The 21,537-nt window shown below is 42.6% G+C and overlaps 1 protein-coding gene across 1 annotated transcript in view; it reads left to right on the top strand.

The window, feature by feature from the left end:
* The window catches only part of robo2 (roundabout, axon guidance receptor, homolog 2 (Drosophila)), a 341,550-nt gene that overhangs the window by 95,465 nt on the left and 224,548 nt on the right, over window positions 1–21,537 (top strand). The gene's annotated exons all lie outside the window — the stretch shown is intronic.

Below are 21,537 nucleotides of genomic sequence, written 5' to 3'. Positions count from 1 at the left end.
TCTCTTGTGCTCTTTTATTTCTCGAACCTGACAAAACATATTTCTGGTGGCTATTGGAGTCGCCTGTTTTCTTTGGGTACGCTCCCTGATGGATGCCTGCTCAGGTACCGGCTGATAATGTCTGCTTCTGATTTAGTGAGCGTGTCCCCGATACAGCAAACATTTTTATGCAACTGTACAACTCTGACAATGTTTGCTGCTGATTCCTTTTTAGTTTTAATTGCATCCTGCTAACCAGGGTAGGATGGTGCTAGAAGTAATTAATCACACACTCCTTTTGTGAGTACAAAAGTAGACTCACACACACACATGCACACACAGGGCTGTGGCAAGGTGATCAATCAACCAGCGACAATGTTCCAAACACACCATCATTCCCTCCATGGCTGCCTTTATCAACAGGCTAATTTGTCTCCGTCTGCGCCTCAAACATTATGAGTCCTCACACATTTAGCTCCACACCTTTCCCTTTTATCTTCCTACCCACCACTTAATACAGCAATTAGAGAGCTGTGGAGGTTGCAGCTTCCCATTAACTCTTGCCAGCTCAGGCTAGTTGCCACAATCACACGCTGTAACCTGTAGTCTGCGGTGACAGCTACAGTTAGCTTTCAGCAGACGAGGCAATAGCAAGCTCAGCTTGATACTTCCAACTCTTCTCTTCCTCTTTTGAAAACACCTCCTTCAGATATTCTTGTTAGATTATTTCTCACACACTTGTCTCATCGATCTTCCTGTTTACAATTCTTACATCTCATATCCAGGCTGACTGGGTTGATAAAGCAATCAGTGCCACAGTGGCATTAAGTAGGTAAACATATTAGCACTGCTGCTGTGCTCCCCCACCCCCCTCCCTCTTTCATTTCTTTCTCGTCCCCCGCGCCTCCTTTCTGTTTGGCTCCTTCTCCAGCTCCGTCCGCGGTTCTCGGTTACTTTTCTGCTTTCATGTGCTCTCCTGCTCTTGTTCTGCCCTCATCCTCCAATCTTTCATGTTGATTTCAAACCCGCAAGTCCACAGATGGAAAGTGGAATGGAGTCGGTTGAAGAGAGCCAATTTCCTCTTCTCTTGTGAAGATTAGCCGAGGCTCATTGGAACGTATGCTTTGTGTTAAAGAGCCTGCCAAATGACAGAACACGGTTGGGGGATTCATAATTATCTTTTCATTACTCTGCATGTATAATGACTGCCCCCATTATAAAACTCAAAAAGATGTACACAATTACATTACCCCAGACAGCACTGAAACAGGTGCATCTGTGATTCATTCCAGTCGATGTCTTTTTGATAACATGCTCATTATTTTTATTTGTTCATTTCAAATGATTGATTCGCTGTCAAACGTTATATTTTACAAATAACATGCTTATTATCAGAGGCTACATCAACATGGGTACATGCTTCATAAAATGCACACTGTGTTTCTTTAGCTTTGAGGACAAAATGAAAGCAATTTTCTTTATCGAGGGAGCAAATCTGTCTGCAGTATTTACCGTATTATCTGGATTAGGTGTAATTTTGAGAACCTCGAGACCTTGTGGTAAATAAAATTTGAGGCACATACAGGGGACGGCATCTGTTATGCAGTCTGTTAGTATAAAGAAGTGGCGTACTATTCTAAAAGTGTTGTCTCTATTCCTGTTTACCTGCTATTATCTTCAAATTTCAAACAAAAGAGTGGTATAGATGTATATGCACATTGCACATAACAAGGCAGAGGCCAGCTGCCAGCGTTAGATTCAGAGCTTTTGTAGTCCTTGAACAGTTTTTTGTTCTGCAAAGTATTTCGCTTTAAATAACCTCTCTGCCCATTTTTAAATTTCCCTGCCTGTTGGTCCTAATCTCTCAGATCTTAAACACAACACTGGGAGAATAATTTTAGGTTTGTAATTATGTTTGTCTTAGCGAACGCAAACAGAGCCACCATTTGAGTGCATGTGTGCACATGGTCCTGCCCGCAGTGCCAAGTGCTACAGATGCGAGCGAGGACCGGTTTTATGGGTTTTTGAATGAGGATGGGATTGAGCAAATGGGTGGTTTGGCTGTAGTATTTCTGTCATCCCAGCACAAACAGGAAAACAACAGGACTGCAGGCTTGTGAATAGACTCCGTTATTAACCCCATAAATCACCTGACTGCTGATGGCTTCCATATATGAGACAATTCATCAGATTTTCCCCCCTCTCTTTCTCATTTTGAGTCACACACAAACACACCAAAACGCTCTCACATACACATGTAAGCTTGAGAAATGGGACATCTTGTAAATCTTCAACACAGTAGTATGACATTGCATCTTTGTCACCAGTGCTGTTTAGTCCACACAGAGGGGAATAATTTCTTTGAAAAATCCATCTCATCCTTACTGGTTCTCACTCCCGGGGTCAGACAAGGCATTTGTAACTCGGGCGACATGGCTTCTAAGAGAAAAGATACTCTCTCTAAGAGTAATCCTGGTGCCTCTCATGGTTCTTCTAGAAAACAGAGGGTAGATAAGATTATAGGTAATGAAGAGGAATGGATTGAGGCAAAGCAGAGGGAAGTAAGGGGGGGTCTTAACTCCATGACCAGCAGCTTTGTGATAGTGATTTAAGAGGTCAGAGAAGGAAGATAAAGGCCTGTGCATTATTAATGCTGAAGGCTCTAACTGGATGTGACTGGAAGTTTCTGCCGGCGTTCCTGTTGAAGAACAACGAATATTCATCAAAGTGCCAGGAAGAGTGAGTGCGCCTCGTGAAATCATTCAATGTTTGAATCTTTGAGTCCCATCCTGTTTCAAAGTGTAGAAATAGCACAAATCAAAGGCCTATATTTATGCCAGTTGCCTTTTTTTCCCTACATAAAAGTGTATGTAAAATCAACTAAATGCATCAAAATTATTTTTAAACTCAGCCGTGCAGAAAGTAAGCCTCATGTCTTTTTCTCTGCTGCCATCATTTCAAGAGAAGCTTTTCTGTCGGTGTTTGCAAAGTCTGGGAATGTTTATCTGCAAGAGAGGAAAGTTTGTGCATGGAGTTCTGGTGAGATGGCAAACTGTGCCAGTAGAGCACAGGCAGGACTGTGTGTGTGTGTGTGTGTGTACTGTACATATTTGGGCATGCTTGTTTGCATGTGAGATTGAGTGTAAGCCTGTGGTTAGCTGTCGCCCTCGGTGCAGATTGACGGTTTACAGACAGGTAATTTATGACCTCTCTGCGGCGGGCAGAGAGAAGGGTGACACGCGACTTTCCCCGCGGATAAATAAGCACTGCTCCAGGGCCGACATGCCCTCACCCCTGCATGTTTGTGGAAGAACAAATTTAGCTCCAGCTTTTGTTTTTATTTATTTATTTATTTGTCTCCTCAAACATCTCTCAGCTTTCTCCTGGTCCTTTCAGTTTGCTGTCTTCATTCCTTTTCCGTCCGTTCTTCACACATTTTCTCCTCTGTGCCCTTCTTTTAATATCGTCTACCCTCCCACCCCTCTTCCATCCTGTTCCTCTCACACCTCTGGTTGTCTTTGTTTTGCCCCCTCTCTCAGCAGGGAGCCGGGGACGTTGACATGCCAGCAATCATTTACAGTTATATGGTGTGAAAATCGATCTCATGGAGAGCTCTGCTGCAACAGTAAATTTGGGTGGGAGGGCTGCAGATTAATTTCAAGGTCCTTTTTGGCGAAACACATGGCCTGTCTGAGGCGGGGGGTACATATTAAACTGTGATATCATATTGTAATTTATCACATAGCTGTAGTCTCTCCTGCCGGCACATCTATACCAGAGATTTATTGAGGGGACAAGACAGTTTCATTTGAGCTGAAATAAACATCAAATGGTGGCCGAGCTCAATCAATTCCTTTGTTCGTCCAAGTAATTCTTCCCCAGAGAAGAAAGCTGGGCCAGAGTAGCAAGTCGAACAGCAGAGAGGGAGAGAGATGCCTGAGCAGAGGTTGACTGATGGATGGGGAAGTTATTACACTGCTGGGAGGACGTGTCATTTATTGCCAGTTGCTTGTCTCTCGTTGCCTCTTGTTTCTTTTATGGCAGTGATTACAGAGCGGATGCATGGACAAACAGCTCCCACAGAGATCCCCATCAGCCGTACAAAAACACAAGCACACCGACACACAAACACTCACAAACTAGATTCTAACCTTCCCCAGCAAGTGGAGACACCAGCAGGACAGACAGGACACGGTGCAGGTATGGGGGAGGAAGTCATCAGGAAAAGTTTCATTTGTCAGGTCCGCTGCAGGACCTTGTCTGTCCCTGATGTGCTGAAGTGCTGAAGCTACAGTCCATCAGACCTTGAATGAGTTCTCCTGCTTCAGTCTAGCAGGGACCTGCTAACAAGCACGGAACCTGTTCAGACAGGAATAGCCTATTTAAGACTGCGGCTCTCTCGCAAATCAGTCAAGCAAAATGTCTGCGGTGGAGCTGGAAGAGGTCGCGAAAATGTCTTCATAATGTTGTTATCAGCGATATAGATATAAATGTAATGGTGAATACGTTTCTCTAATCAGATATAAAGATCTGCACTTACTGGTCTTTTATTAATGTAATTATATTCCCATAGATCTGTAATAATGTCTGACAAAACAAAACTCAGTGCAGGTGTAAACATAGTCATTATGTTCAGATGGAGTTTAGAGGTGAGTTTGGGGGTCATGACGCCCGTCTCTTTTCAGAAGTGATCTTTGGTGCTGCCAAACTTCTGCTCCTTTTCACTCCTACTTCCCTCATCCCCTTTTTTTAAGTGATGTGTATTTTTACACTCATTTTAAAGCTGTTCTTTAGTTAAGTAAATTTAATTTATGAACTAAAAACAGCTACCTTGTTCAACTCAGTGAAACCGAATCAAAGTGCAGTGAATGAATATGTAATCCTGAACTTTGCCTTGTAAGGCGCTTTTTGGTAATCTTTAGTTAATCAGACATCATGTTTATTTTTGTCTTTTTGAAATATATTTTAAGGCATTTTCGCCTTCAATGGACAGGACAGCAGAAGAGAGACAGGAAATGTTGGGAGAAGAGAGTGGGGGAGGACATGCAGCGAATGGTCGTGGCTGGAATCCAACCTGCAACCTCTGCGATGAGGACTATAGCCTCTGTATATGGGACGTGCTTAGACCACTAGGCCAGACATCATGATTTATCATTATTTTTTGTCTTGCAATATGTTGAGTATCACAGTATCCAGTACTGCTGCATTGTGATTTAACCCAGATCAAGTATATTGTACGGTACTGTATCTTGAGTCATCAAGCAATTCCAACCCCCACTTGTAGTAAAAAACACCCCTGTAGGCACAGGTGGACCATTTCGAGTGCAAATTCTGGGTTGCTAGCATAGACCAGGGGTTCCCAAACTTTTTCGGCCCGTGACCCACAAAATATAGGTGCCAAAGACTTGTGACGTCCCACTGCCTCTGCCTCATACTTAATTTAGCTGGTCTGCAGAAAATGATACACCAACATGCGCATGTGGCTGTTTCCTGATGTGCTGTTATGAATCAACTAACCCCAACGCTAACCTTAGGAGTCATCTGGCAACAAGGAAAGGCAGAAAACTAGTTTAAAAAATTGTGTTCTATTTCAAATTTAATTACTTTTTCCCCAATATATTTAAGGAAATGGAAAAAATCTGACATTTTAGATTAAAGGAAACAAAAAGATCTTGGGACCCCCCCATTAGTGTCTCGCAACCCCCCAGCGAGTCCCGACCCCCACTTTGGGAACCCCTGGCATAGACTGTAGATGAAGTACCACACATTTCCTCCCCCATGTTAACAGATGGGACATGGAGTCAAACTTTAAAACCAAAATACCCATAAAATGAATGACACTCATTCAAAAAGATCACCAGCCCAATGTGTAGCAGGGGCTGTTTGGCTTTACTTTGGTACACAGGGTTCCCACTCTTTTCCAGAGATCATTTTCCAGGACATTTCCAGGACATTTTCATTGATGATCAAGCTGGTATGACCGTCTAAATTTAGTTCCTAATTTAGTTCCTAAATAGTCTAATATGTTCCTCTCAGTGGAACGTCTTCTGGTTCAGTTTGCTTGAGTTGGTTCTGTTTCTGTTTACCTGAGTTGGTTCTGGTTCTGTTTGCTTGAGTTTGGTTCTGGTTTTGGTTCAGTTTGCTTGAGTTCGGTTCTGGTTCTGTTCTGGTATGGTTTTGGTTCGGTTCTGTTCTGGTTCGATTCTGGTTCAAGTCTGGTTCGGTTCTGGTATGGTTCTGGTTCGGTTCCGGCACGGTTCTGGTTCGGTTCTGGTTCGGTTCTGGTATGGTTCTGGTATGGTTCTGGTTCGGTTCTGGCACGGTTCTGGTTCGGTTCTGGTTCGGTTCTGGTACGGTTCTGTTCGGTTCTGCTTCGGTTCTGGTTCAGTTCCGGCACGGTTCTGGTTCGGTTCTGGTTCGGTTCTGGTATGGTTCTGGTTCGGTTCTGGTTCGGTTCTGGTATGGTTCTGGTTCGGTTCTGGTTCGGTTCTGGCATGGTTCTGGTTCGATTCTGGTTCGGTTCTGGTACGGTTCGGTTCTGGTTCGGTTCTGGTTTGGTTCCGGCATGGTTCTGGTTCGGTTCTAGTTCGGTTCTGGTACGGTTCTGGTTCGGTTCTGGTTCGGTTCTGGTTCAAGTCTGGTTCGGTTCTGGTTCGGTTCTGGTTCGGTTCTGGTACGGTTCTGGTATGGTTCTTGTTGGGTTCGGTTCTGGTTCGGTTCCGGTTCGGTTCTGGTTCAGTTCTGGTACGGTTCTGGTTCGGGTCTGGTTCGGGTCTGGTTCGGTTCTGGTTCAGTTTTGGTTCGGTTCTGGTTCGGTTTTGTTCTGGTTCAGTCCTGGTTTGGTTCTGGTTCAGTTCTGGTAGGGTTCTGGTTCTGTTCTGGTTCAGTTTGATTCTGGTTCTGTTTGCATGAGTTTTGTTCTGGTTCTGTATGCTTAAATTTAGTTCTGGTTCTAAACCTAACCCTAATCCTAACCCTAACCCTAATCCTAACCCTAATCCTAACCCTAACCCTAATCCGAACCCTAACCCTAACCCTAATCCGAACCCTAACCCTAACCCCATTCTAATCCTGACCCTAACCCTAACCCTAATCCTAACCCTAACCCTAACCCTAACCCTAACCCTAATCCTAACCCTAACCCTAACCCTAATCACAACCCTAACCCTAATCACAACTCTATCCCTAACCCTAACCCTAATCCTAACCCTAACCCTAATCACAACCCTAACCTTAACCCCAACCCTAACCCTAACCCTAACCCTAATCCTAACCCTAACCCTAACCCTAACCCTAACCCTAATCCTAACCCTAACCCTAACCCTAACCCTAATCACAACCCTAAACCCAATCACAACCCTAACCCTAATCCGAACCCTAACCCTAACCCTAATCCTAACCCTAATCCAAACCCTAACCCTAACCCTAATCCGAACCCTAACCCTAACCCTAATCCTAACCCTAACCCTAACCCTAATCCTAAACCTAACCCTAACCCTAACCCTAATCACAACCCTAACCCCAATCACAACCCTAACCCTAACCCTAATCCAAACCCTAACCCTAATCCTAACCCTAATCCTAACCCTAACCCTAACCCTAATCCGAACCCTAACCCTAACCCTAACCCTAACCCTACCCCTAATCCGAACCCTAACCCTAACCCTAACCCTAACCCTAATCCTAAACCTAACCCTAACCCTAATCACAACCCTAACCCCAATCACAACCCTAACCCTAACCCTAATCCGAACCCTAACCCTAACCCTAATCCGAACCCTAGCCCTAATCCGAACCCTAACCCTAACCCTAATCCTAACCCTAACCCTAACCCTTACCCTAATCACAACCCTAACCCTAATGACAACCCTAACCCCAACCCTAACCCTAACCCTAATCACAACCCTAACCCTAAGCACAACCCTAACCCTAATGACAACCCTAACCCAAACCCTAACCCTAACCCCAACCCTAACCCTAATCACAACCCTAACCCTAACCCCAACCCTAACCTTAATCACAACCCTAACCCTAACCCTTACCCCAACCCTAACCTTAATCACAACCCTAATCACAACCCTAACCCTAATCACAACCCTAACCCTAACCCTAATCACAACCCTAACCCCAATCACAACCCTAACCCTAACCCAGACCCTAACCCCAACCCTAACCACAACCCTAACCCTAACCCTAATCACAACCCTAACCCCAACCCTAACCTTAATCACAACCCTAATCATAACCCTAATCACAACCCTAACCCTAATCACAACCCTAACCCCAACCCTTACCCTAACACTAATCACAACCCTAACCCTAACCCTAATCACAACCCTAACCCTAATCACAACCCTAACCCTAACCCTAATCACAACCCTAACCCCAACCCTAACCCTAATCATAACCCTAATCACAACCCTAACCTTAATCACAACCCTATCCCTAACCCTAACCCTAACCCTAACCCTAATCCTAACCCTAACCACAACCCTAACCTTAACCCCAACCCTAACCCTAACCCTAACCCTAACCCTAATCCTAACCCTAACCCTAACCCTTACCCTAATCACAACCCTAAACCCAATCACAACCCTAACCCTAACCCTAATCCGAACCCTAACCCTAACCCTAATCCTAACCCTAATCCAAACCCTAACCCTAACCCTAATCCGAACCCTAACCCTAACCCTAACCCTAATCCTAACCCTAACCCTAACCCTAACACTAATCCTAAACCTAACCCTAACCCTAACCCTAATCACAACCCTAACCCTAATCACAACCCTAACCCTAATCCTAACCCTAATCCAAACCCTAACCCTAACCCTAACCCTAATCCGAACCCTAACCCTAACCCTAACCCTAATCCTAACCCTAACCCTAACCCTAACCCTAACCCTAACCCTAACCCTAACCCTAATCCTAATCCTAAACCTAACCCTAACCCTAACCCTAACCCCAACCCTAACCCTAATCACAACCCTAACCCTAACCCTAATCACAACCCTAACCCCAACCCTAACCTTAATCACAACCCTAATCATAACCCTAATCACAACCCTAACCCTAATCACAACCCTAACCCTAATCACAACCCTAACCCCAACCCTAACCCTAACACTAATCACAACCCTAACCCTATCCCTAATCACAACCCTAACCCTAATCACAACCCTAACCCTATCCCTAATCACAACCCTAACCCCAACCCTAACCCTAATCACAACCCTAACCCTAACCCTAACCCTAAACCCAACCCAACCCAAACCTAACCCTAATCACAACCCTAACCCTAATCACAACCCTTACCCTAACCCTAACCCTAAACCCAACCCTAACCCTAATCAAAACCCTATTCATAACCCTAATCACAACCCCAACCCTAAACCCAACCCTAACCCTAATCACAACCCTAACCCTAACCCAAACCCCAACCCTAACCCTAACCCCAACCCTAACCCTAACCCCAACCCTAATCACAACCCTAACCCCAACCCCAACCCCAACCCCAACCCCAACCCCAACCCTAACCCTAACCACAACCCTAACCCTAACCCTAAACCCAACCCAACACACAAACCATTCTTTTTTGCAAAGTTAAGGTAAAACATACGGTTACAAAAGATCCTAAATTAAGAGCCGTTCGGGAGCCGAAAGAGCCGGCTCTTCTTCCCATCACTAAAGCACATGCTTACTACCATTTGCACTCTTAGTCGCCCATGGAACTATTCGTATTGAAAAACGTATCAATGTAAATACTTCAGACCTGTACCATAGTGATAAACAGATAACACTTCAATTTGAATCAAGTAAATACCACTTGTATACTTTAAAACAGAGGGTCATTTCATTCCTTGTGGACTCAACATGACAGCATTTACACTTTTCAAGTAATTGATCTGAAACGCTTTCAGAAAATTAACAGTAGCAAGACTCACATATCCCTTCGAGCCACCAAATGGTATCATAACAATGGTGTATATAATGTTTTGTAATGACACAGCACAATTTTATGATTTACTAGAAATGTATTCAAATTATTTCACGGACCCCCACGCTATGGTTTGCAGACCCCCAGGGGTCCCAGGACCCCACTTTGAGAACAACTGAGCTAGAGTACGGTAATTGAGCCAAATGTACCATAAAACATAAACAATATACCCCCGTTTTCTGTGAATGCATGATTATGAAGTGAAGGAGAAAAGATGTGAAAAAAGTTGTGCAGTGTCACTGTGTTTTCCAGCACAGCGTGCACTCAACTTTCAATGAATGGGGATGTGTTTTGTTAATAGGGTCAGGTCGCACGCAGCCATGTTGGAATAATTTTCCAGGACTATATGTGATTTTCCAGGACATTTTACTTTTTCTCCCATTTTCCAGGTGTTTTCCAGTACTGGAAAACTGGTCAACTGTTTTCCAGGTTTTCCAGGTTTTCCAGGACGTGTGGGAACCCTGAGTACAACTAGAGGAAGTGGAGCAGTGTCATCCATCTTTATGTACCGTCAGTGTTCCTACGCATGACTCAATTATTGGTGTTAGATAGATTGAACATCTTTGTGCTGAGGAAAGATTCCAGTTTGTAGAGGAACGTTTTGAAGTGTGATTTAAAGCCCTTAATCAGACAGACATGCTCTGACACCTGGCTCAGCATCCTTGAGTGAGTGACCATTAGAACTGACTCTCTGGCTATGGCCGTGCTTACTCTGTGCCATGGCAACAGGAAACATGCAGCAGGACAGATACAGCCCTGAATGTGCAGCCCAGCCCAGCCTTAATTTTCCATCCAAGGACAATGGCAATTTAGTAGTGCCTGTTTCTGACACGGTGCCAAGCCGGGCTCTTCTTTGTCGTCCTATTTTTCATAATAACACTTTCTTTCAGGGCTAAACAATAACAGAAGAGAGGGACTTTAATAAGCCTCCATCTCAGCCCCGTGCAGCTTAGGGGCTTGTGGCGACGGTAAGTGTGTGTATGTATTATTGATGGCTAGCACCTTGGCCCGGTGTTTGCAGTAGAGGGACGGAACAGGAGAGAAAACCAGGTCATCTACTGCACAACGCTGCAGGCCCAGCTGACTCACCCAAGCAGCTTTATTGCATTATTATTGCATTTCTTTCATTACTGCTATCGCCTGACTTTTCAATACCTCTGGCTTGGAGTCGCAGTTCCCACAGAGTTTACCTTATGGCCTTATGGTGAGAGCCACTTCTCACTGCTACATCTACTCCATTACACGCGGTCTCTCTTAGTCTAACTGTTTCTCCCCGCTCAATCTTTACACACCCCTCCCACCTGCTCCTCTTTTCTTCCCTTCCTTCTCTAGAGTTATTTTGCTTCTCTTTGAAGAGCAGTGATAACGATTTGCCTTGGAAACACACCACTCCTATTCACTTCTGTTAAGTTGCTTCAAGGTATAATTTGCCGAATCAGAAAAAGGGATGTTTTGCTGCAAACGTTTACTCAGTGTTTTTTACTCTGGGGTAATATCCTAGCCTGCTGGATGATTATTTTTTCTGTTTAACAGCCTGCTTTTACACATGGGTCTGTGCTGTGGGTGCAATTAGGACGGCCTGAGCGTGGTTTCTGAAATTATGCTTTGAGGTCAAATACATAGTAAACACCTCAGATACGCAGCACATTGACCCCCTGTGTGTTTTTTATGTTCCTAGAGCGGCACATTAACTTGTGTTGCTGGAATTATGTTATACTGCATGTAACACCCACACATTTAAGATGAATTGATAATAATTTGTGAGTTGAGCAGAATGGTCGCAGAGTTTTGTAAACACTGAGGCGAGGTGTTTTTTATCTCGGTCACATCGCTCTCCTTGTCTCAGGGAAGGCAGTCGTGGGTGTTTGATCTCATTAATGTGGTGATTAAGTGTTCATTGTCTCGTATTTTTTCGACTAGAAAAGATTTTACTCTTTTTATGTGCCCGTGAATTGTAAATGTAATGGGGCTAAATGATACCATCACGTCCTGCATGAGCCATTACTGTGCCAGGTAATTGTGTTTCCCAGAATTAGCGGCAGGTCAGCTCGTTGTATCATCACACCCACTGATCATGGAGATAAATACTGCTCTGAAATGTTTTCCATTCAAACACATAAAATACATTTATTCAGAACCATGTAAATGAAGCCATTTGATTTTATGATAGCCGAACATGACAGGACTCTAAATCTACATGACCTTTATTATACACGGAGGTTGGCACACATGATTTATTCTTAAAGTCACTCTCTGAGGAGTTTACATGATTCTGGTGACCCCTTTGGAATCAGAAGTGTTTTTCTGGGATGAAGACTACATTTCCCATGAGCACTGTCACTGACTGTAGTGACTATATAGCTCTTGTCCAAGCGGCAACCTCCAAACTGCAATTCAAGAATCCGCTTGAGGCTGGCTGCAGAAACACCGGAAACCACATACACACCCATTCAAAAAAGACGATCTTTGCAGCATTAATAAACGGGGGTGAATTTTTTTCTAACGCGACGGTTCACAAAATATTCAGATTACGAGTTTTGCCCAAATAAGGACATGACTGAATTGATCAACAGGCAGGAACACATAGCTGTTGGCTAGGAGGCTCAAGCCCCGCCTCTTTAAATCACACTTTGTTGGTTGAGTTCAGCATTTCCAATATGGCTGCCGCCAACAATTGGCTTCAAAACAGTGCTCAGGAACAGATGGATGACGTCACGGATACTACGTCCATTATTTATACAGTTTATGCTCTTGTCAAAGCATTCCCTTGTTGTGGAACTAAATGAATGAAGTCTTCTTTTTAATACTACTCTTCTTTGTTCTAGACACCTTTTTGCAGCGTTATGAGGTCATGTGTTGATTTGTAGCTACGCAAAATTATCAACCGTGATATAACGACTAAACTTTGTAAACTCTATAATTTGTTGCAGTTTATTAATAGACCAGACATACCAGTTTAATGTTACCATCACAGCCCTGGTGACATGTTCTCTCCCAATACTTGAGTAAATATGCCCATGGTTTAACTCTCTTCCTTTAATGGGAATGCTTTTCTTCTCTTTGATGACTCCAGTGTGTAGAAATGGGAACAGTTAGTGATGTGAAGGGGTTAGATTTTAGATTGAAAAGCTCCCTTGCTCACCCCTCTCTAAATACAAAAACACATCTGGCATCAGTATAAGAGTGAGATTATTTCACAGTTAAAAACTTCTCACAGTATCTTTAACAGACTGGGTAAGGTTGGTGAATTGACATGAAGTCGATCTCTAATATTATATTGGATATCACTCATTCATACCACCACTTGAAGGATGCATAGTGTATGATTCAACCTATTTCTCCTCACTGAGCGCATGTTTTGTTCGCCTCAATAAAACTTCTCTCGGTTCTACTTAAGTCTTTCTTTCAATTTGTTTTGAAAACGTTTGCTTACTCTGGCCTTTGAAAATGTGCCTTTTGAGTGCCATCAGTCGCCAAAGTAATCCTGTTTATTCTCACTCGCTCGCTGAGAAAGAGAGCTGTGATTAGGAAGTTTGAGAGGGAATGGCTTTGCCATGTGTCTTAATGAAGAGGAGAAGATTACTCAGACTTTCTCCAACATCTTAATGCTGTGCTAACTAACAGCTCCTCTGTCTTTTCTAACAGCAAAGTGACCATCCCTTTTACTTCTCTGGTAGCAGGTCATTAGATGCTGTTTATTAACTTTAATTGTGTGAGTTAACAGAGCAGATTCATACCTTTCCAGTTCCACTTTCAGTTATGAATGTCATGAATTTATAATTTTGATGAAACCTCATAACTATGGATCAATGCATATTAATGTTCGGCGGAAGAATTGGACTTCCAGTGTTTTTAACGTTTTGTATTTTTCCTAGTTTGCAGTTCAGTAGCCAGCTCCTGTTTTATTTTGAAGTTACTTACCATTTGATTCATGTCTTGTTTTACTTCTTGTGTTCCTAGTGTTGACAAGTCATCATTTCTCATGCTATATCACCCTGGTCTTCTTGAACTCTTTGTTTGTGCGTGTAGTGTTTCCTGTTTTATTTTGTAGTTTTACTTCCTGTGTTTCCCTCTTCTGTGATTGTGTGCCCCACCCTGATTAGTTTCACCTGTGTCTGATTGTCCCCGCCTGTGTGTGATTACCTGACATGTATTTAGTCTCTATGTTTCTTTGTCAGTTTGTTGCATCCTATCCCTCAGTGATCTCAAGTGTTTCCAGTGTGTTCTTTTCTGAATTAATTCCTGTGTTCCCCTGGACTTTCATTTGGACTTTTCCTCTGAACAGTAAGCTGTTTGTTTATTCTTTGCTTAACCCATTGTCTGCACATGGGTTCTTCATCTTTGTTTTGTTGTCAAACTGTGTCAGTCTGGTGGTGTCATATTTAGATGTCGTCCGCTGAGGGTTTGATTGTGTTGAACACAAATTAAATCAACATTTAGAGAAAGAAGAATCCAGACCCAAAATGGATTGTTGACATTTCCAATTTAGAAATATCACCCAGGGCTCTGGGGAATTAAGAGTGTTTTCTGAATGTGTTTTATTTCATGGACTTAATTATTTATTGACTAATGTTAAGAGTAAATAAACAGACACGTTCACAGTGAAAATCATTGTTATTGAATAACTTGATGGAGTTTTCAATCCATAGAAAGCTAAAGATTGCTAAAGGCTGATTTACAGTGTCTACCATTGCTCATACAGTATCTAACCTTTTTATTTATCTTATCCTCTGGTGTCTCTGCTCTGTCTCATAAACTGTTCAATCTCCGCCTTGTTTAATGGGAGCTGCAGGGCCACTAGAGGCCATCCAAGGCCATAGGTGACCAGCAGTCACACTTACCTTGGGTCGGTCATAATTAGCCAGCCTGCAGCCTGGGGGCTCCATAAAACCCAAAGAGGTCATCTCAATCTCCGGTCTTCTTGACCGAGCTTTTTGCAGTGCTAGTTTGAAATGTGCTCGGCGACCCCCGACAAAGTGCCTCCATAAAACACCGGGCAGTGTCCCTGGGCAGTGAGGAGTCAGTTGTGCTGTTTTTATCCCTCCTATGAATATTGCTAAAACTGCTGATGCGTGAAGCATCGAGGCGTTACTGAACACTGTGTCTGCTGTCTTCTTCTTCTCATGTTCCTGACTCTCTGTGAACATGTATCATCCTGACAGAATCATCTTCCTCTCGTACACAAGAATTCATCTTTACACCAAAAATCTCATAACACCTGATGGTGTCAGAGCAGGCTTCTTTTAGAGGCATAGCTAATGGGTGTTATGTAAGAAAAGGTTAGTCACTGACAGCTTTAAAGGTTCATGGGTTTAACTTTGATGGATTAGGTTAAGTGCTGGGGAGATGTCTTGTTTTGTATTTGAGATCATTGAGGCTTTGAAGACCTGTGTAAAAAAAGTAGGGCAGAGTTTCTTTTAAATGCAATGTAGTTCTAATTTACAGCACTCGAACTGGAGGATTACGGGCTCTGCACAGTAAATTGGCTCGACAAATAGCAGCATAAGAGGAAAACACAGAGTGTAATTGCATGTTTTACATGTCAGAAAATTGAGGTCAAAATATTTCCCGGTGTCAGTGGCTCAGGGCAGAGAGGTTCCAGCATCATGGCTTGCTGTTTCACTTCCTGATAAAAATCCCCTCAAAAATACACAGGCAGTGAATATACACTTTAATTCTCTTGGCTTCTAATATTTCCTGAAACTGAAGTTGACTCTGTCCTCAAGTACAACCTTTTCAAGTCTTCAGCTCTCTTTTCTACGACAAACTTACTCTCCACGTGTTTTTTTTTTTTACTTGTCTTGCTAAGCTCATCATTTATCTTCAGCCTCCCATAATATTCAGACAGTGATGTCTTTTATGGCTATTATTAGAAATGGTGTCTGTCTTCAGAAGCCAGCACAAAAGTGTGAGTGGTCCCTTGGGCGCTGTTTCGTATCAAGGTTAACTTGTAGTGATTAGGATAAGGAGACGAGTGGTTGCCATGGGGATGAAGGAAACGGCGGTGGAGAGGACGATAAGCCCGGAGTGACAGAAGTCTGATGTTTCCGTTGCTCTGTGTACAACAAAGCTAATCTGAATAGTCTCCATGTGTATTATTCCCTTTCTGAGGTGTTTGTTGGCTGCATTAGTCATGATGTGAGGATGCAAACAAAGAGATCCCTCTTACATAAGAACCTCTGAATCAGCTAATGCTCTATTTAAATATTGGTTAATGTAGCTGTATAGAATAAAGACTAGATGTTCTAACACTTCTAATAAATGTATCCCACTGATGACTGTGATCCAGTCCTGCTTTAGCAATTCCATGATTTTGTTTTTGTACGTTTAACAGCTGCCTCACAGATCATGGAAAACCAATCAAAGTTCTTCTTTATTTTCCATTCACTGATGAGTTTTGGTTGCCAGACTGATCTATTGCTTTGGGAATTCTGCCATCTGTCATTAAAACTGTTGTCAGGAACACGCATCACTCGATGTAGGTCAATCCAAATGACAATCAAACATTACATCAAGCTAATGTAATAAGCCTCTGATGCCTTTTTATAAAGAGAACTGTATGGACTGTACTGTAAATAATAAAGAGTTCAATAATCTGGAGGCAGTCCAAGCTGAAAACTCTTCACTGCTATTCTTTAAGTCATTTCAGAGACTATAATAGGGTCTTTACTATAATTCCTCTTTAAAGTATAATCCCAAATTATGTAAAAACCCTAATCTCAATCTGGTAGTATCAACTAGGTCATCTTCATTCATTAAAAGTCAGTATTTAGCTCAGAGATGGATCAGGGTGATACAGTGGATCGTTTTATTGCAAATATTTCATTCTTTTTCTATTTGTCCGTTTAAGTCGCTCCATGTAGGCTGAGTAGACTTTCTCATGGTACCTACTCCTTCTATGGACTTGATCCGAAATCCTCTTCAGCGTACTTTTCCCTTGGCAGTGCCTCGAACACTGCATGGATAATCCTTTGAGGAGAGGACTAATGCCCCCGGATCACCCCCATGAGAGGCGCTATCCTCGCATCCTTACCGCCGCGCTCTCTCTGCTCCCTGGTGCCGTCCCCAGCAACACAATAATTAATGAGCTCAACCAGCCTATCAGTGCAGCAACCGCCCTCCCCAATCTCCATTATCCACATCATGCAATGATAATTTGTCTTACGTAGGTGCTAATTTCATATGAGTTAAGAGGCAATTAGGAAAATGTGTCTTTTTGACGGGCGCAGGGATTAAGGCTAAGCTGTGATGCCACCAGTCTTCAGAGGGTGCGGGCTTATACCGGGGTATGAAGGCCCCTACTTGGCAACACCCATTATCGGTCATCGCATTAATAACCCCACATTTCACATCTCCATTTGATGTGCTACATTTAATTAAAGTGCGAGGTTGTGTGACGAATTAATGCCTAATTGGAAAGCACCTTTTGAACATTCCCTTTGCCCTACACCAGATGTGGTTAGTTATGGGGCGAGAGACGTTTTCTCATTTCTTTAATAAGCCCAAATTCAACCCTCTATTGCCAATTTTCCCACGCTGATAAAATGGACAAATTTTATATGCAGTAAACAGTCTTACAATACACGCTTCCACCGCTGCGCCGCCAACAGGGAGGGTGTTTCTTTTGGGATCTGGAAACAGCATATGCCCTCATTAATGATGCAGTGACACTGTATATAGTCCTGTGTTGATGCTAAGTTTAGATGGCATGTTGCTTATACAAAACCAGATTCCCAATCCCACCTGCCTGCTGAAGTAAGGTAAAGCTCTGTCTGCATTGATATTACATTTCACTCAAAATGTGGACAACTGGCCTCAATCTCTTTTTTTTTTTTTAAATCTTAAACATCTGCTTTTCCAGATTAGTTTAAAGCTCATAAAAATGTAAATCTGCCACACAGGGGAGGAGTATGTGTAGAAAATGATTTATAAATACCTCAGACAAACTGTATATTTATTTCTCTCTTTTGAAGGCTGCTGGCTGAGAATTGGAGCTAATCTGACATTTCATAAATCTCAGACTATTTCTGGAGATATTTGGAGATAGAGGTATTATTTCCTCTCCTTCCTCAGCATTCCCATTGTGACGGGGGGGATGATTATCATGGATTTGTGGAGAAGTGGTGTTAACGAGTTTACTCGCAGTGTTTAGAGGCTAAAAAGCAATTTCAACTTCGGCAATAACCATGCCGGATATTGAAATGGTGTGTATGCTCAGAGGAGTACCTCCATTCCTGAGGACTTTTACTATTGTTTCACCTGCTGTTTTGGTTCGATCATGTCTCTCCTGCACAGATTATTGTTTTCGGTGTGCTCTGCTTCCAAGGAGAAATTAAATTTTTGCTTTTGAACAGCAGGAAGACGGATTCCCATTACAAGCAAGTTAGCCCTCCCCCTCACTCCCCGTCTTGTGCCACATTAAACCCTTGGTTCAAAGTTGCTCTCAGCTCATCACTCGGTTGGATTTCACCTTGTTGCGCAACTGCCAGGTTTTTCTTTTGTGTCTGTTTCTAACATCCATGTGTGCATCCTGCTCATGCAATTTTCCACGTTTGTACCACACACTGTGTAGTAATGACTCCCTGGAACTTGATTAATGCGGGTATTGATTATATTGTTAAACGTGAGATTAGATGCATGGACTCCTGCACAATTCATCAAAATGCACTGGCATATAATTAAATTGTCTGTTTATATTTTATGACTGTACATATTTATTAAATATTCAACTCAAATCGGAGTTATTTGACCCTGAGGACGATGATACTGTAAACAGAGAGCAGAGGCTGAATACTGATGTCTGTGGTGCTAAAGGTTCAGATAAAAACACAACATTACTGCACAGTGTAGTCTGATTTTAGAAGATTTGCTCACCGAGGGAAATCTGGCACACATGAGTAAAAAATGGTTGAAAGGGATGCATGGAAAATATGATCTGAAATGTGTCTGCATTATTCAGATGCACAGAACATTAGTCGCTACCTCAGCTTTTTATTTTTCAGAGACCTCATGTGGATGTCTATATGAATCTCTCCTGCTGGATGCCCAATCAGTCCTGAGATTGAAATGAAAAATATGATTAAACAAGACAGAAATTACTTCCAAAAAGCTCAAAACACACACACCCAAAGCAATACTCTGCAGGATTCTGTGTTTTTTTTCCTTGATGCTCTCAAGTTGTGGAGTGCCATTTACTATTATGTGAAAATGACTTCCAAGCCAATCTGAGGTTGACTCCTTTCCAGCCTCTCACTCGGTCATTCTCTTTTTCCCTTCTTCCATCAACATCCTCTTCAGTCTCTTTGCCTCGGCAGTGATAACAGGAGAAATTTGCCTCCAGGCTTTCTGCCAGAAAGCTGTTCCTTAAAACATTATGCACTACTCGTGGGAGATTGTACCCATTCAACCCAAGTTGCACAACGTGAAAACAGACTCTCTGGATGTGGAGTGGGATTAAAAGTCTGTCGACCATCAAAATAATTTCAAGCTGTTACTTTTCAAGGTAAAATAGACTCAGGATGTTGCTTTAAATGTTTTAAGTAGTTAATTCATTGGCACTATCCCATTGAAGTCCAGTTTGACATTTCTTTCTTGTATATTTAACAAAAATGCCTCTTCGAGAACATTATCATTTCCAGCATTTTAAAAGGATTCAAGCTCAAGTAAAAGCTAATAACCTTTTGAGAACGTTCTCTTTTTTAGAGTACACCATGCTTTTATCTCCAACTGAGTCACCTGATCCACTTTCTCATCCTGATAACATCCTCCACTCTTACTACTTTCCCCCTTGTCCATCATCCCTACTATAGCTATAAAAAACTCCACATGCACCCCCACCCTTACGCACATACACACCATTTCTGGGTACTGGGATTATGGACCGTGTCCCAATGCATCCATATTTCAGAGTTGTATCTCTAGTGTCACTCTACATCTCGTCTGTGGAAGCAACGTGGAGGATCGGGCTCGTGTTTAAGCATGTTTATGTTGCTGACCCAGTTACTGGATTCTCACAGCGTCAGATATGTGGACAGGGTGGGGCAGCTTCATGGACGTCATTTATTTCAATTTGGCTCACCACTTCAGAGTGAGCATTTACATGTAGAGGTGTACATGGCCACACATGCATGCAAACATGTATGCACTTACACCCACATGCATGTACGTGTAACATGCACGGCTTCACCAAGCCATGAACTTGATATACTATGTCCGTATACCATGAATGTATTACCCTTTATGCACCACAGTAGGTAGGCACACCTACTGAGCTTCCATAGATGCTGTAGAGGAGCTTCATCTTGATCACATAAGTGAGCTCATGGTTAATGGATAATTGAAGACCTGAAATGTGTAGAGGAAGTGGTTGGATCACCAGGCGAAAAGAGAAAAAGCATGAGGAATGCTTTCATTTAAAATCCAAGGTATTCAATAATGTAGAGAGCCCTTTGAAAGCTCAGTCGAGTATTCAAGCACTGTGGTTGTCAACAGTGTTCAGGGAAGTCAAAGGAACGGCTTGTACTGAGCAGGAGCAGTGTTTGTGGCGGATTTAGGAAACCTTCGAATACATATCTGCGTGAGCATGTCGATTTCAGTTTAGAATCCCCTCTTGTTTAAAAAATATGTACCATTTTTTGGCTTTTATTGGTTTAAAACATTCATTTAAACTATTTTAATGTAACAGCGAGAATGATTGACCTTGTGCTGTTCCGTTTCCAAGAATACTGCTTTATCTACAAGCATGCAGTCAGCCTGTCGATGATACAGCTGCATGATGTCATGCAGCCCTCTCTCATGGAGTCACTGTCAATGTTCAGACCGTCGTTTCTCTACAACCCACGTGTGCTGTATCATTACTTTGAAGACTTTGAATCGTATTTGGCAATTGGACTGTTTGGCCACTCTTTAACAAGCAGAATAAGTGAGTGATGTTTGGAATCCTCTTAGAAAAGTGTTTGAGGATCTTCCTGGAGTCTCTAGCTGTCTTTATTGTTGGTTTTACAGTACTTGTGATTCTTCTATCTAATTTTCTGCTGTAAGAATGGGCATTTTAGAATTGGTGTTAATGGGATATCCTTGGCATTTTGAGACAGCCTCAAGTGGACACTTCAGGGACTGCAGTTTTTTTTAACTTCCATATTGGATTCCTTTTCAACACTGGAGGTTGTGCTTCCTGTCAGCCAGCTTCCTACAGCCAAATATAATTATCATCTAATTTAAGAATTGAATTAGGAAAAAAAATAATTTTCAAAGGCAATCACCTTTTAAAAACCAACTCTCAAAATTTTGTGTGAGGGTGCTGGTGGCCTAGCGCCCCACATACAGAGGCTATAGTCCTGGTCGCAGGGGTCGCCGTTTCGATTACCGGCTTGTCGACCATTTCCTGCATGTCTTCCCCCGCTCTCTACTCCCCACATTTCCTGTCTCTCTTCACTGTCCTATCAAATAAAGGCAAATAGGCCAAAAAATATAACTTAAAAAAAAAAAAAAATGTGTGAAGCAATGGTGTGTTTTCTGGATAATCCATACAACAAATGTTTGCCCTACACCTGCAGACTAAATGT

Source organism: Notolabrus celidotus, chromosome 14 (assembly GCF_009762535.1).
Source record: "Notolabrus celidotus isolate fNotCel1 chromosome 14, fNotCel1.pri, whole genome shotgun sequence".
In the NCBI taxonomy this organism is placed as follows: domain Eukaryota; kingdom Metazoa; phylum Chordata; class Actinopteri; order Labriformes; family Labridae; genus Notolabrus; species Notolabrus celidotus.
Note: the sequence above shows the minus strand (reverse complement) of the source record. Positions and strands in the feature narration are given on the sequence as shown.